Here is a 14,130-nt window from a genome sequence, read left to right as displayed (position 1 = left end):
TTGGACTATCTTATAGAGAAGTTAGGAAAGAACTAATAAGAGATAAAAATGTTTTTTGTGTGAAATATAGAATACCAGATGGTGTATCGAAACAAGTTTTTTCAGCATCAAGGGTTGAAGATTTGTCCCTTAAGGTTCTGAGTTGGGTTGGGGTTCATGCTTTTGATAATGGTTACAAGTATTTTACTTGATGTTATTACTGTTGTTAATACAGTTATAATTTAATTTTTATTTTTTTGGTATCCATTCAGGTTCTGAAACATTTCTTTCTTTGTAAGTATTGTTGTATTTTTGTAATTTTTTTTTCTGACATTAAAAGTACCAAAACCTGATGATGATTTAAGTTGGAGTCCACGTCTTGTCTCCCTTTGGGGAGAAGAGGACTGTGGAGTGGACTTTAATTTTAACCTGAATAGGTTTTAAAAAAAAAAAAAAAAAAATCTGTTCTTATCAGTTTAATATCTGATACGTCCCCTATCTGGGGACCATATATTAAATGGATTTTTAGAACAGGGAGATGGAAAAAGAGCTTGCTCTGTCCACTCCACGCATTGACCTGGTATTGCAGTATCTCCAGGACCGGTGCACCCCTTCTTTAATGCAGTTTCTAAAATCAGAAAGAATTGAATTCAATGTTTTTTGTTCATTTTGCTTGTTTGTCGGATTTTGGGATGGACTCTTTGGCTTTGCTTTTCTTCTCCTCATTGGATTTTTCATGTTCAAAGTTGCAGAAGCCAGATTACAAGCTCATTTTGGTTCAACTTCAGCAACTGTGCATTGCATTGCCATGTAATGTGATGCAATGCTATCTTTCTAGCTCTCCCTTTTTACTTCCTTTTGGATAAACAGACATATTAGGCAAGCATTTTGGAGCTTTCACCTAAATAACTACAGGTGGTGAGATAAGCTGCACAATATAATTGACCTTTCAGTATATTGTTGCACACACACCATCTATTTAGCAAATGCCCTTGTTATCAACAGCAGCCTTTTAAACTCACCTGAGCTAACAGGTATGTGCGCTGGTTACTCTGCTGCGCTTAAAATTTCTTTTTTGGTTTGCTACAATGCCTTTTCTGAAACGTTGTCTCCTTCTGCTGGAACACTGACTTCTTTCATTTAATGCCTGCAGACTATAAAAGAGAACCCAACCCAAAAAGTTTGGTTGATTAGTCTGTGGCATTCAGTTAAACTGTTGCTTATGGCGGTCTCTGTGAGCTTCTCAGCGACATTCAGCCAGCCAGGTATCCTGCCTGCAGTAGATGGAATGTGGCAATGGAACGCTGGCTGCGCGTGTCATAATAGGCTCTGAGCCTTTATATACCTGTGCACAGCAGCAGCCACCTTCAGTCTGCTGCTGGACAGCCAGCAGCAGCAGCAGGAGAGGTATGTAATCAGGAGCCCTCCTGCTAAGGGTAGACAGCTGCTCGTTCCACCCCACCCCCCGCCTTAATTGGTTCTCCTCCCTTCCAACGGTGTTGAGGCGGGTGGGAACAGCAGGGGGTGAAGGTGCTGTGTTTAAAGAGGTGGAGTTATGCAGATCTAAAACGCGTGGATTGCAGCAGCAGCAAGCCGAAAAGTGCAGGCATGTAAGGGATCTAGAGGTTGACAACATGTCTTCTTAACGGGAGTCCAGGAGCTCATCTCCACAAATGGACTTTTCAGGATCCTTGGGTGGCTCCGTAGTTTGAAACCAATTCTGGTTATCGCTTCTCGGCCTTTTGGCTAAGATCAAGTGTAGTATCTGTTCTTATCAGTTTAATATCTGATACGTCCCCTATCTGGGGACCATATATTAAATGGATTTTTAGAACAGGGAGATGGAAAAAGAGCTTGCTCTGTCCACTCCACGCATTGACCTGGTATTGCAGTATCTCCAGGACCGGTGCACCCCTTCTTTAATGCAGTTTCTAAAATCAGAAAGAATTGAATTCAATGTTTTTTGTTCATTTTGCTTGTTTGTCGGATTTTGGGATGGACTCTTTGGCTTTGCTTTTCTTCTCCTCATTGGATTTTTCATGTTCAAAGTTGCAGAAGCCAGATTACAAGCTCATTTTGGTTCAACTTCAGCAACTGTGCATTGCATTGCCATGTAATGTGATGCAATGCTATCTTTCTAGCTCTCCCTTTTTACTTCCTTTTGGATAAACAGACATATTAGGCAAGCATTTTGGAGCTTTCACCTAAATAACTACAGGTGGTGAGATAAGCTGCACAATATAATTGACCTTTCAGTATATTGTTGCACACACACCATCTATTTAGCAAATGCCCTTGTTATCAACAGCAGCCTTTTAAACTCACCTGAGCTAACAGGTATGTGCGCTGGTTACTCTGCTGCGCTTAAAATTTCTTTTTTGGTTTGCTACAATGCCTTTTCTGAAACGTTGTCTCCTTCTGCTGGAACACTGACTTCTTTCATTTAATGCCTGCAGACTATAAAAGAGAACCCAACCCAAAAAGTTTGGTTGATTAGTCTGTGGCATTCTGTTAAACTGTTGCTTATGGCGGTCTCTGTGAGCTTCTCAGCGACATTCAGCCAGCCAGGTATCCTGCCTGCAGTAGATGGAATGTGGCAATGGAACGCTGGCTGCGCGTGTCATAATAGGCTCTGAGCCTTTATATACCTGTGCACAGCAGCAGCCACCTTCAGTCTGCTGCTGGACAGCCAGCAGCAGCAGCAGCAGGAGAGGTATGTAATCAAGAGCCCTCCTGCTAAGGGTAGACAGCTGCTCGTTCCACCCCACCCCCCGCCTTAATTGGTTCTCCTCCCTTCCAATGGTGTTGAGGCGGGTGGGAACAGCAGGGGGTGAAGGTGCTGTGTTTAAAGAGGTGGAGTTATGCAGATCTAAAACGCGTGGATTGCAGCAGCAGCAAGCCGAAAAGTGCAGGCATGTAAGGGATCTAGAGGTTGACAACATGTCTTCTTAACGGGAGTCCAGGAGCTCATCTCCACAAATGGACTTTTCAGGATCCTTGGGTGGCTCCGTAGTTTGAAACCAATTCTGGTTATCGCTTCTCGGCCTTTTGGCTAAGATCAAGTGTAGTATCTGTTCTTATCAGTTTAATATCTGATACGTCCCCTATCTGGGGACCATATATTAAATGGATTTTTAGAACAGGGAGATGGAAAAAGAGCTTGCTCTGTCCACTCCACACATTGACCTGGTATTGCAGTATCTCCAGGACCGGTGCACCCCTTCTTTAATGCAGTTTCTAAAATCAGAAAGAATTGAATTCAATGTTTTTTGTTCATTTTGCTTGTTTGTCGGATTTTGAGATGGACTCTTTGGCTTTGCTTTTCTTCTCCTCATTGGATTTTTCATGTTCAAAGTTGCAGAAGCCAGATTACAAGCTCATTTTGGTTCAACTTCAGCAACTGTGCATTGCATTGCCATGTAATGTGATGCAATGCTATCTTTCTAGCTCTCCCTTTTTACTTCCTTTTGGATAAACAGACATATTAGGCAAGCATTTTGGAGCTTTCACCTAAATAACTACAGGTGGTGAGATAAGCTGCACAATATAATTGACCTTTCAGTATATTGTTGCACACACACCATCTATTTAGCAAATGCCCTTGTTATCAACAGCAGCCTTTTAAACTCACCTGAGCTAACAGGTATGTGCGCTGGTTACTCTGCTGCGCTTAAAATTTCTTTTTTGGTTTGCTACAATGCCTTTTCTGAAACGTTGTCTCCTTCTGCTGGAACACTGACTTCTTTCATTTAATGCCTGCAGACTATAAAAGAGAACCCAACCCAAAAAGTTTGGTTGATTAGTCTGTGGCATTCTGTTAAACTGTTGCTTATGGCGGTCTCTGTGAGCTTCTCAGCGACATTCAGCCAGCCAGGTATCCTGCCTGCAGTAGATGGAATGTGGCAATGGAACGCTGGCTGCGCGTGTCATAATAGGCTCTGAGCCTTTATATACCTGTGCACAGCAGCAGCCACCTTCAGTCTGCTGCTGGACAGCCAGCAGCAGCAGCAGCAGGAGAGGTATGTAATCAGGAGCCCTCCTGCTAAGGGTAGACAGCTGCTCGTTCCACCCCACCCCCCGCCTTAATTGGTTCTCCTCCCTTCCAACGGTGTTGAGGCGGGTGGGAACAGCAGGGGGTGAAGGTGCTGTGTTTAAAGAGGTGGAGTTATGCAGATCTAAAACGCGTGGATTGCAGCAGCAGCAAGCCGAAAAGTGCAGGCATGTAAGGGATCTAGAGGTTGACAACATGTCTTCTTAACGGGAGTCCAGGAGCTCATCTCCACAAATGGACTTTTCAGGATCCTTGGGTGGCTCCGTAGTTTGAAACCAATTCTGGTTATCGCTTCTCGGCCTTTTGGCTAAGATCAAGTGTAGTATCTGTTCTTATCAGTTTAATATCTGATACGTCCCCTATCTGGGGACCATATATTAAATGGATTTTTAGAACAGGGAGATGGAAAAAGAGCTTGCTCTGTCCACTCCACGCATTGACCTGGTATTGCAGTATCTCCAGGACCGGTGCACCCCTTCTTTAATGCAGTTTCTAAAATCAGAAAGAATTGAATTCAATGTTTTTTGTTCATTTTGCTTGTTTGTTGGATTTTGGGATGGACTCTTTGGCTTTGCTTTTCTTCTCCTCATTGGATTTTTCATGTTCAAAGTTGCAGAAGCCAGATTACAAGCTCATTTTGGTTCAACTTCAGCAACTGTGCATTGCATTGCCATGTAATGTGATGCAATGCTATCTTTCTAGCTCTCCCTTTTTACTTCCTTTTGGATAAACAGACATATTAGGCAAGCATTTTGGAGCTTTCACCTAAATAACTACAGGTGGTGAGATAAGCTGCACAATATAATTGACCTTTCAGTATATTGTTGCACACACACCATCTATTTAGCAAATGCCCTTGTTATCAACAGCAGCCTTTTAAACTCACCTGAGCTAACAGGTATGTGCGCTGGTTACTCTGCTGCGCTTAAAATTTCTTTTTGGTTTGCTACAATGCCTTTTCTGAAACGTTGTCTCCTTCTGCTGGAACACTGACTTCTTTCATTTAATGCCTGCAGACTATAAAAGAGAACCCAACCCAAAAAGTTTGGTTGATTAGTCTGTGGCATTCTGTTAAACTGTTGCTTATGGCGGTCTCTGTGAGCTTCTCAGCGACATTCAGCCAGCCAGGTATCCTGCCTGCAGTAGATGGAATGTGGCAATGGAACGCTGGCTGCGCGTGTCATAATAGGCTCTGAGCCTTTATATACCTGTGCACAGCAGCAGCCACCTTCAGTCTGCTGCTGGACAGCCAGCAGCAGCAGCAGCAGGAGAGGTATGTAATCAGGAGCCCTCCTGCTAAGGGTAGACAGCTGCTCGTTCCACCCCACCCCCCGCCTTAATTGGTTCTCCTCCCTTCCAACGGTGTTGAGGCGGGTGGGAACAGCAGGGGGTGAAGGTGCTGTGTTTAAAGAGGTGGAGTTATGCAGATCTAAAACGCGTGGATTGCAGCAGCAGCAAGCCGAAAAGTGCAGGCATGTAAGGGATCTAGAGGTTGACAACATGTCTTCTTAACGGGAGTCCAGGAGCTCATCTCCACAAATGGACTTTTCAGGATCCTTGGGTGGCTCCGTAGTTTGAAACCAATTCTGGTTATCGCTTCTCGGCCTTTTGGCTAAGATCAAGTGTAGTATCTGTTCTTATCAGTTTAATATCTGATACGTCCCCTATCTGGGGACCATATATTAAATGGATTTTTAGAACAGGGAGATGGAAAAAGAGCTTGCTCTGTCCACTCCACGCATTGACCTGGTATTGCAGTATCTCCAGGACCGGTGCACCCCTTCTTTAATGCAGTTTCTAAAATCAGAAAGAATTGAATTCAATGTTTTTTGTTCAGTTTGCTTGTTTGTCGGATTTTGGGATGGACTCTTTAGCTTTGCTTTTCTTCTCCTCATTGGATTTTTCATGTTCAAAGTTGCAGAAGCCAGATTACAAGCTCATTTTGATTCAACTTCAGCAACTGTGCATTGCATTGCCATGTAATGTGATGCAATGCTATCTTTCTAGCTCTCCCTTTTTACTTCCTTTTGGATAAACAGACATATTAGGCAAGCATTTTGGAGCTTTCACCTAAATAACTACAGGTGGTGAGATAAGCTGCACAATATAATTGACCTTTCAGTATATTGTTGCACACACACCATCTATTTAGCAAATGCCCTTGTTATCAACAGCAGCCTTTTAAACTCACCTGAGCTAACAGGTATGTGCGCTGGTTACTCTGCTGCGCTTAAAATTTCTTTTTTGGTTTGCTACAATGCCTTTTCTGAAACGTTGTCTCCTTCTGCTGGAACACTGACTTCTTTCATTTAATGCCTGCAGACTATAAAAGAGAACCCAACCCAAAAAGTTTGGTTGATTAGTCTGTGGCATTCTGTTAAACTGTTGCTTATGGCGGTCTCTGTGAGCTTCTCAGCGACATTCAGCCAGCCAGGTATCCTGCCTGCAGTAGATGGAATGTGGCAATGGAACGCTGGCTGCGCGTGTCATAATAGGCTCTGAGCCTTTATATACCTGTGCACAGCAGCAGCCACCTTCAGTCTGCTGCTGGACAGCCAGCAGCAGCAGCAGCAGGAGAGGTATGTAATCAGGAGCCCTCCTGCTAAGGGTAGACAGCTGCTCGTTCCACCCCACCCCCCGCCTTAATTGGTTCTCCTCCCTTCCAACGGTGTTGAGGCGGGTGGGAACAGCAGGGGGTGAAGGTGCTGTGTTTAAAGAGGTGGAGTTATGCAGATCTAAAACGCGTGGATTGCAGCAGCAGCAAGCCGAAAAGTGCAGGCATGTAAGGGATCTAGAGGTTGACAACATGTCTTCTTAACGGGAGTCCAGGAGCTCATCTCCACAAATGGACTTTTCAGGATCCTTGGGTGGCTCCGTAGTTTGAAACCAATTCTGGTTATCGCTTCTCGGCCTTTTGGCTAAGATCAAGTGTAGTATCTGTTCTTATCAGTTTAATATCTGATACGTCCCCTATCTGGGGACCATATATTAAATGGATTTTTAGAACAGGAAGATGGAAAAAGAGCTTGCTCTGTCCACTCCACGCATTGACCTGGTATTGCAGTATCTCCAGGACCGGTGCACCCCTTCTTTAATGCAGTTTCTAAAATCAGAAAGAATTGAATTCAATGTTTTTTGTTCATTTTGCTTGTTTGTCGGATTTTGGGATGGACTCTTTGGCTTTGATTTTCTTCTCCTCATTGGATTTTTCATGTTCAAAGTTGCAGAAGCCAGATTACAAGCTCATTTTGGTTCAACTTCAGCAACTGTGCATTGCATTGCCATGTAATGTGATGCAATGCTATCTTTCTAGCTCTCCCTTTTTACTTCCTTTTGGATAAACAGACATATTAGGCAAGCATTTTGGAGCTTTCACCTAAATAACTACAGGTGGTGAGATAAGCTGCACAATATAATTGACCTTTCAGTATATTGTTGCACACACACCATCTATTTTGCAAATGCCCTTGTTATCAACAGCAGCCTTTTAAACTCACCTGAGCTAACAGGTATGTGCGCTGGTTACTCTGCTGCGCTTAAAATTTCTTTTTTGGTTTGCTACAATGCCTTTTCTGAAACGTTGTCTCCCTCTGCTGGAACACTGACTTCTTTCATTTAATGCCTGCAGACTATAAAAGAGAACCCAACCCAAAAAGTTTGGTTGATTAGTCTGTGGCATTCTGTTAAACTGTTGCTTATGGCGGTCTCTGTGAGCTTCTCAGCGACATTCAGCCAGCCAGGTATCCTGCCTGCAGTAGATGGAATGTGGCAATGGAACGCTGGCTGCGCGTGTCATAATAGGCTCTGAGCCTTTATATACCTGTGCACAGCAGCAGCCACCTTCAGTCTGCTGCTGGACAGCCAGCAGCAGCAGCAGGAGAGGTATGTAATCAGGAGCCCTCCTGCTAAGGGTAGACAGCTGCTCGTTCCACCCCACCCCCCGCCTTAATTGGTTCTCCTCCCTTCCAACGGTGTTGAGGCGGGTGGGAACAGCAGGGGGTGAAGGTGCTGTGTTTAAAGAGGTGGAGTTATGCAGATCTAAAACGCGTGGATTGCAGCAGCAGCAAGCCGAAAAGTGCAGGCATGTAAGGGATCTAGAGGTTGACAACATGTCTTCTTAACGGGAGTCCAGGAGCTCATCTCCACAAATGGACTTTTTAGGATCCTTGGGTGGCTCCGTAGTTTGAAACCAATTCTGGTTATCGCTTCTCGGCCTTTTGGCTAAGATCAAGTGTAGTATCTGTTCTTATCAGTTTAATATCTGATACGTCCCCTATCTGGGGACCATATATTAAATGGATTTTTAGAACAGGGAGATGGAAAAAGAGCTTGCTCTGTCCACTCCACGCATTGACCTGGTATTGCAGTATCTCCAGGACCGGTGCACCCCTTCTTTAATGCAGTTTCTAAAATCAGAAAGAATTGAATTCAATGTTTTTTGTTCATTTTGCTTGTTTGTCGGATTTTGGGATGGACTCTTTGGCTTTGCTTTTCTTCTCCTCATTGGATTTTTCATGTTCAAAGTTGCAGAAGCCAGATTACAAGCTCATTTTGGTTCAACTTCAGCAACTGTGCATTGCATTGCCATGTAATGTGATGCAATGCTATCTTTCTAGCTCTCCCTTTTTACTTCCTTTTGGATAAACAGACATATTAGGCAAGCATTTTGGAGCTTTCACCTAAATAACTACAGGTGGTGAGATAAGCTGCACAATATAATTGACCTTTCAGTATATTGTTGCACACACACCATCTATTTAGCAAATGCCCTTGTTATCAACAGCAGCCTTTTAAACTCACCTGAGCTAACAGGTATGTGCGCTGGTTACTCTGCTGCGCTTAAAATTTCTTTTTTGGTTTGCTACAATGCCTTTTCTGAAACGTTGTCTCCTTCTGCTGGAACACTGACTTCTTTCATTTAATGCCTGCAGACTATAAAAGAGAACCCAACCCAAAAAGTTTGGTTGATTAGTCTGTGGCATTCTGTTAAACTGTTGCTTATGGCGGTCTCTGTGAGCTTCTCAGCGACATTCAGCCAGCCAGGTATCCTGCCTGCAGTAGATGGAATGTGGCAATGGAACGCTGGCTGCGCGTGTCATAATAGGCTCTGAGCCTTTATATACCTGTGCACAGCAGCAGCCACCTTCAGTCTGCTGCTGGACAGCCAGCAGCAGCAGCAGCAGGAGAGGTATGTAATCAGGAGCCCTCCTGCTAAGGGTAGACAGCTGCTCGTTCCACCCCACCCCCCGCCTTAATTGGTTCTCCTCCCTTCCAACGGTGTTGAGGCGGGTGGGAACAGCAGGGGGTGAAGGTGCTGTGTTTAAAGAGGTGGAGTTATGCAGATCTAAAACGCGTGGATTGCAGCAGCAGCAAGCCGAAAAGTGCAGGCATGTAAGGGATCTAGAGGTTGACAACATGTCTTCTTAACAGGAGTCCAGGAGCTCATCTCCACAAATGGACTTTTCAGGATCCTTGGGTGGCTCCGTAGTTTGAAACCAATTCTGGTTATCGCTTCTCGGCCTTTTGGCTAAGATCAAGTGTAGTATCTGTTCTTATCAGTTTAATATCTGATACGTCCCCTATCTGGGGACCATATATTAAATGGATTTTTAGAACAGGGAGATGGAAAAAGAGCTTGCTCTGTCCACTCCACGCATTGACCTGGTATTGCAGTATCTCCAGGACCGGTGCACCCCTTCTTTAATGCAGTTTCTAAAATCAGAAAGAATTGAATTCAATGTTTTTTGTTCATTTTGCTTGTTTGTCGGATTTTGGGATGGACTCTTTGGCTTTGCTTTTCTTCTCCTCATTGGATTTTTCATGTTCAAAGTTGCAGAAGCCAGATTACAAGCTCATTTTGGTTCAACTTCAGCAACTGTGCATTGCATTGCCATGTAATGTGATGCAATGCTATCTTTCTAGCTCTCCCTTTTTACTTCCTTTTGGATAAACAGACATATTAGGCAAGCATTTTGGAGCTTTCACCTAAATAACTACAGGTGGTGAGATAAGCTGCACAATATAATTGACCTTTCAGTATATTGTTGCACACACACCATCTATTTAGCAAATGCCCTTGTTATCAACAGCAGCCTTTTAAACTCACCTGAGCTAACAGGTATGTGCGCTGGTTACTCTGCTGCGCTTAAAATTTATTTTTTGGTTTGCTACAATGCCTTTTCTGAAACGTTGTCTCCTTCTGCTGGAACACTGACTTCTTTCATTTAATGCCTGCAGACTATAAAAGAGAACCCAACCCAAAAAGTTTGGTTGATTAGTCTGTGGCATTCTGTTAAACTGTTGCTTATGGCGGTCTCTGTGAGCTTCTCAGCGACATTCAGCCAGCCAGGTATCCTGCCTGCAGTAGATGGAATGTGGCAATGGAACGCTGGCTGCGCGTGTCATAATAGGCTCTGAGCCTTTATATACCTGTGCACAGCAGCAGCCACCTTCAGTCTGCTGCTGGACAGCCAGCAGCAGCAGCAGCAGGAGAGGTATGTAATCAGGAGCCCTCCTGCTAAGGGTAGACAGCTGCTCGTTCCACCCCACCCCCCGCCTTAATTGGTTCTCCTCCCTTCCAACGGTGTTGAGGCGGGTGGGAACAGCAGGGGGTGAAGGTGCTGTGTTTAAAGAGGTGGAGTTATGCAGATCTAAAACGCGTGGATTGCAGCAGCAGCAAGCCGAAAAGTGCAGGCATGTAAGGGATCTAGAGGTTGACAACATGTCTTCTTAAAGGGAGTCCAGGAGCTCATCTCCACAAATGGACTTTTCAGGATCCTTGGGTGGCTCCGTAGTTTGAAACCAATTCTGGTTATCGCTTCTCGGCCTTTTGGCTAAGATCAAGTGTAGTATCTGTTCTTATCAGTTTAATATCTGATACGTCCCCTATCTGGGGACCATATATTAAATGGATTTTTAGAACAGGGAGATGGAAAAAAAGCTTGCTCTGTCCACTCCACGCATTGACCTGGTATTGCAGTATCTCCAGGACCGGTGCACCCCTTCTTTAATGCAGTTTCTAAAATCAGAAAGAATTGAATTCAATGTTTTTTGTTCATTTTGCTTGTTTGTCGGATTTTGGGATGGACTCTTTGGCTTTGCTTTTCTTCTCCTCATTGGATTTTTCATGTTCAAAGTTGCAGAAGCCAGATTACAAGCTCATTTTGGTTCAACTTCAGCAACTGTGCATTGCATTGCCATGTAATGTGATGCAATGCTATCTTTCTAGCTCTCCCTTTTTACTTCCTTTTGGATAAACAGACATATTAGGCAAGCATTTTGGAGCTTTCACCTAAATAACTACAGGTGGTGAGATAAGCTGCACAATATAATTGACCTTTCAGTATATTGTTGCACACACACCATCTATTTAGCAAATGCCCTTGTTATCAACAGCAGCCTTTTAAACTCACCTGAGCTAACAGGTATGTGCGCTGGTTACTCTGCTGCGCTTAAAATTTCTTTTTTGGTTTGCTACAATGCCTTTTCTGAAACGTTGTCTCCTTCTGCTGGAACACTGACTTCTTTCATTTAATGCCTGCAGACTATAAAAGAGAACCCAACCCAAAAAGTTTGGTTGATTAGTCTGTGGCATTCTGTTAAACTGTTGCTTATGGCGGTCTCTGTGAGCTTCTCAGCGACATTCAGCCAGCCAGGTATCCTGCCTGCAGTAGATGGAATGTGGCAATGGAACGCTGGCTGCGCGTGTCATAATAGGCTCTGAGCCTTTATATACCTGTGCACAGCAGCAGCCACCTTCAGTCTGCTGCTGGACAGCCAGCAGCAGCAGCAGCAGGAGAGGTATGTAATCAGGAGCCCTCCTGCTAAGGGTAGACAGCTGCTCGTTCCACCCCACCCCCCGCCTTAATTGGTTCTCCTCCCTTCCAACGGTGTTGAGGCGGGTGGGAACAGCAGGGGGTGAAGGTGCTGTGTTTAAAGAGGTGGAGTTATGCAGATCTAAAACGCGTGGATTGCAGCAGCAGCAAGCCGAAAAGTGCAGGCATGTAAGGGATCTAGAGGTTGACAACATGTCTTCTTAACAGGAGTCCAGGAGCTCATCTCCACAAATGGACTTTTCAGGATCCTTGGGTGGCTCCGTAGTTTGAAACCAATTCTGGTTATCGCTTCTCGGCCTTTTGGCTAAGATCAAGTGTAGTATCTGTTCTTATCAGTTTAATATCTGATACGTCCCCTATCTGGGGACCATATATTAAATGGATTTTTAGAACAGGGAGATGGAAAAAGAGCTTGCTCTGTCCACTCCACGCATTGACCTGGTATTGCAGTATCTCCAGGACCGGTGCACCCCTTCTTTAATGCAGTTTCTAAAATCAGAAAGAATTGAATTCAATGTTTTTTGTTCATTTTGCTTGTTTGTCGGATTTTGGGATGGACTCTTTGGCTTTGCTTTTCTTCTCCTCATTGGATTTTTCATGTTCAAAGTTGCAGAAGCCAGATTACAAGCTCATTTTGGTTCAACTTCAGCAACTGTGCATTGCATTGCCATGTAATGTGATGCAATGCTATCTTTCTAGCTCTCCCTTTTTACTTCCTTTTGGATAAACAGACATATTAGGCAAGCATTTTGGAGCTTTCACCTAAATAACTACAGGTGGTGAGATAAGCTGCACAATATAATTGACCTTTCAGTATATTGTTGCACACACACCATCTATTTAGCAAATGCCCTTGTTATCAACAGCAGCCTTTTAAACTCACCTGAGCTAACAGGTATGTGCGCTGGTTACTCTGCTGCGCTTAAAATTTCTTTTTTGGTTTGCTACAATGCCTTTTCTGAAACGTTGTCTCCTTCTGCTGGAACACTGACTTCTTTCATTTAATGCCTGCAGACTATAAAAGAGAACCCAACCCAAAAAGTTTGGTTGATTAGTCTGTGGCATTCTGTTAAACTGTTGCTTATGGCGGTCTCTGTGAGCTTCTCAGCGACATTCAGCCAGCCAGGTATCCTGCCTGCAGTAGATGGAATGTGGCAATGGAACGCTGGCTGCGCGTGTCATAATAGGCTCTGAGCCTTTATATACCTGTGCACAGCAGCAGCCACCTTCAGTCTGCTGCTGGACAGCCAGCAGCAGCAGCAGCAGGAGAGGTATGTAATCAGGAGCCCTCCTGCTAAGGGTAGACAGCTGCTCGTTCCACCCCACCCCCCGCCTTAATTGGTTCTCCTCCCTTCCAACGGTGTTGAGGCGGGTGGGAACAGCAGGGGGTGAAGGTGCTGTGTTTAAAGAGGTGGAGTTATGCAGATCTAAAACGCGTGGATTGCAGCAGCAGCAAGCCGAAAAGTGCAGGCATGTAAGGGATCTAGAGGTTGACAACATGTCTTCTTAAAGGGAGTCCAGGAGCTCATCTCCACAAATGGACTTTTCAGGATCCTTGGGTGGCTCCGTAGTTTGAAACCAATTCTGGTTATCGCTTCTCGGCCTTTTGGCTCAGATCTGTAATGGGTCTAGTCATTTGGCTGTCTGTGCGTTAACTCTTGGCCCTGTGGCATCGCCATTTTATGGCTTAAGCCACTTGCTGCTATAAGGAGTTGGCCAGTAGACACGACTAGCGATAATGGGACGCATTCGATACGCTGGGCCCGGTGAGGCTCGAGTGAAGTTTGGAATCCAGATTGATGTGGAAGAAGGCAAAGAAGGAATCTTTACCCTCAGCTTCGTGGTGAAGGAGATTTTGTTTGGACTCCTTGAAGTGAAGAAGGAAGAAATCTTGTGCCTCCAGCAATTCAAAAGCAAGTATAATCTTGTATTTACTTCTATGGCTGTTTGCAACAATTTCTATGATTGTTTGAAAAAGAATCTGGACAATCAATATTTGGATGGGCTGACTTTTGTCATCTTGTATTGCTCCAAAGAGGTACCTCTGACTGTTTTCATGTACAACCCACATGTGGACTTGGCTTTGATTTATGCCTTTCTAAATAGGCACTGCTATATTACCAAGGTGGCAGTAAAAGTCATGAATGAGGAGGAACTATGGACCGGTAAATATCGTTTCATGGTCAAGTTCCGGGAAAGTCCTGATGAACCAGGGGGTATACATTATCCTCCATCAAATTTTTCCATTGGGAGTGAGCGGGGTTA

At 44.3% G+C, this 14,130-nt stretch overlaps 9 non-coding genes and 1 pseudogene across 9 annotated transcripts; all 10 read left to right on the top strand.

Moving 5' to 3' along the window:
* The first annotated feature begins 412 nt into the window (after nt 1-412).
* LOC141220667 (U2 spliceosomal RNA) lies at nt 413-593 on the top strand (annotated as a pseudogene).
* A 1,112-nt stretch (nt 594-1,705) lies between these two features.
* LOC141220592 (U2 spliceosomal RNA) lies at nt 1,706-1,896 on the top strand. The gene has a single exon (XR_012288796.1). It is a non-coding gene; the product is annotated as a U2 spliceosomal RNA (small nuclear RNA).
* Nucleotides 1,897-3,011: 1,115 nt separating this feature from the next.
* On the top strand, nt 3,012-3,202 carry LOC141220617 (U2 spliceosomal RNA). The gene has a single exon (XR_012288822.1). It is a non-coding gene; the product is annotated as a U2 spliceosomal RNA (small nuclear RNA).
* Nucleotides 3,203-4,317: 1,115 nt separating this feature from the next.
* On the top strand, nt 4,318-4,508 carry LOC141220579 (U2 spliceosomal RNA). Its single transcript, XR_012288784.1, has one exon. It is a non-coding gene; the product is annotated as a U2 spliceosomal RNA (small nuclear RNA).
* Nucleotides 4,509-5,622: 1,114 nt separating this feature from the next.
* On the top strand, nt 5,623-5,813 carry LOC141220568 (U2 spliceosomal RNA). Its single transcript, XR_012288773.1, has one exon. It is a non-coding gene; the product is annotated as a U2 spliceosomal RNA (small nuclear RNA).
* Nucleotides 5,814-6,928: 1,115 nt separating this feature from the next.
* Nucleotides 6,929-7,119, top strand: LOC141220630 (U2 spliceosomal RNA). The gene has a single exon (XR_012288835.1). It is a non-coding gene; the product is annotated as a U2 spliceosomal RNA (small nuclear RNA).
* A 1,112-nt stretch (nt 7,120-8,231) lies between these two features.
* Nucleotides 8,232-8,422, top strand: LOC141220556 (U2 spliceosomal RNA). Its single transcript, XR_012288762.1, has one exon. It is a non-coding gene; the product is annotated as a U2 spliceosomal RNA (small nuclear RNA).
* Nucleotides 8,423-9,537: 1,115 nt separating this feature from the next.
* On the top strand, nt 9,538-9,728 carry LOC141220545 (U2 spliceosomal RNA). The gene has a single exon (XR_012288751.1). It is a non-coding gene; the product is annotated as a U2 spliceosomal RNA (small nuclear RNA).
* A 1,115-nt stretch (nt 9,729-10,843) lies between these two features.
* Nucleotides 10,844-11,034, top strand: LOC141220621 (U2 spliceosomal RNA). The gene has a single exon (XR_012288826.1). It is a non-coding gene; the product is annotated as a U2 spliceosomal RNA (small nuclear RNA).
* Nucleotides 11,035-12,149: 1,115 nt separating this feature from the next.
* LOC141220534 (U2 spliceosomal RNA) lies at nt 12,150-12,340 on the top strand. Its single transcript, XR_012288740.1, has one exon. It is a non-coding gene; the product is annotated as a U2 spliceosomal RNA (small nuclear RNA).
* The last annotated feature ends 1,790 nt before the right edge of the window (nt 12,341-14,130 follow it).

The sequence above is a fragment of the Phyllobates terribilis genome, unplaced genomic scaffold (assembly GCF_046119375.1).
Source record: "Phyllobates terribilis strain yellow unplaced genomic scaffold, ASM4611937v1 Scaffold_298__1_contigs__length_2340664, whole genome shotgun sequence".
Classification (NCBI taxonomy): Eukaryota; Metazoa; Chordata; class Amphibia; order Anura; family Dendrobatidae; genus Phyllobates; species Phyllobates terribilis.
The sequence above is the reverse complement of the archived record's forward strand: the minus strand, read 5'-3'. Positions and strand labels throughout refer to the sequence as shown.